The 1,038-nt window shown below is 36.2% G+C and overlaps 1 pseudogene; it reads left to right on the top strand.

Annotated features, from left to right (window-relative positions):
* The first annotated feature begins 239 nt into the window (after nt 1-239).
* Nucleotides 240-737, top strand: LOC124662772 (annotated as a pseudogene).
* The last annotated feature ends 301 nt before the right edge of the window (nt 738-1,038 follow it).

Genomic DNA, 1,038 nt, shown 5'->3' with positions numbered 1-1,038 from the left:
GTTGAGATGTACTCGAAGTGCATGCTTAACTTATAAATTATTTTTAAGAATTATTTCTTATGATTTTGCAACTAAAATTGGTCACTAGATATTCATGCACAATGTTTCGGGTTAGTAATTTTGATTATGATTTTTCGTTTATTTTTATTCAGAATACCCTATAACAATCACGTTACATGTATTGCATGGATCTGAAATAACAAATATCTTTATTCTTTTTACAGTTTGTTTACCCGATCATGACATCATACGATGAAGGATCCCCGGTTAAGGCACTTATTGTTGAGGATTCGGCTGTTGAGACCAGGGTTCACTCCGCCATACTGCGTAAGTTCCAATGTGAGATTACTACGTCTAAGAATGGGAAAGAAGCAGGTGCAACTATTCCTCGAGGGGAAGAAGTTTGACATTATTTTTTGTGACAAGGACATGCCCGTAATGTCTGGGCCTGAGGTATAGTTTTCCATTTCTTTCATGTGGGATAAATAGTTATTTATTTTGCTAAAATGTTTACTTGAAAATTTACTTCTTGTCTTATTTGGCAGGCAATTGAGAAGATCCGTGCTTTGGGAGAAATTCATGTGAAGATTGTTGGAGTATCAGTTGGTGATAATGCCCAAGAGGCGTTCATGAGGGTCGGCGCTGATGAATTTTTGCCCAAACCAATGGACATTGATGTTGTCGGGGCTATAATTCAGGAGGTCATCAAGAAGAAGAAGAATAACAACATGGTCTAAGCCTAGCCAAGTTTCCTATATAAATGGAGGGAATAACATGTTGAGCTTATATATGTATGAGCATGCCTGCTTTGTCGTATTTGTCTAGTTCTATCGTATTTTCGTCTTCTTTCCAGGTTCATGTTAAAGATTGTGTTTAGCAAGAAGGACAAGAGAGGCTACCAATAATTAGGTTGAATCCATGTAATATGTATCTCCTTCAAGTTGAATGTATTAAAATTGGATTACTTGTCATGTGTAAGGTTCCTAGAAATCTACAAAAAACTCAATGGAATTGGAATTAAATTAGGGATCTAGCTCA

Source organism: Lolium rigidum, chromosome 6 (genome assembly GCF_022539505.1).
Source record: "Lolium rigidum isolate FL_2022 chromosome 6, APGP_CSIRO_Lrig_0.1, whole genome shotgun sequence".
In the NCBI taxonomy this organism is placed as follows: domain Eukaryota; kingdom Viridiplantae; phylum Streptophyta; class Magnoliopsida; order Poales; family Poaceae; genus Lolium; species Lolium rigidum.
The sequence above is the reverse complement of the archived record's forward strand: the minus strand, read 5'-3'. Positions and strand labels throughout refer to the sequence as shown.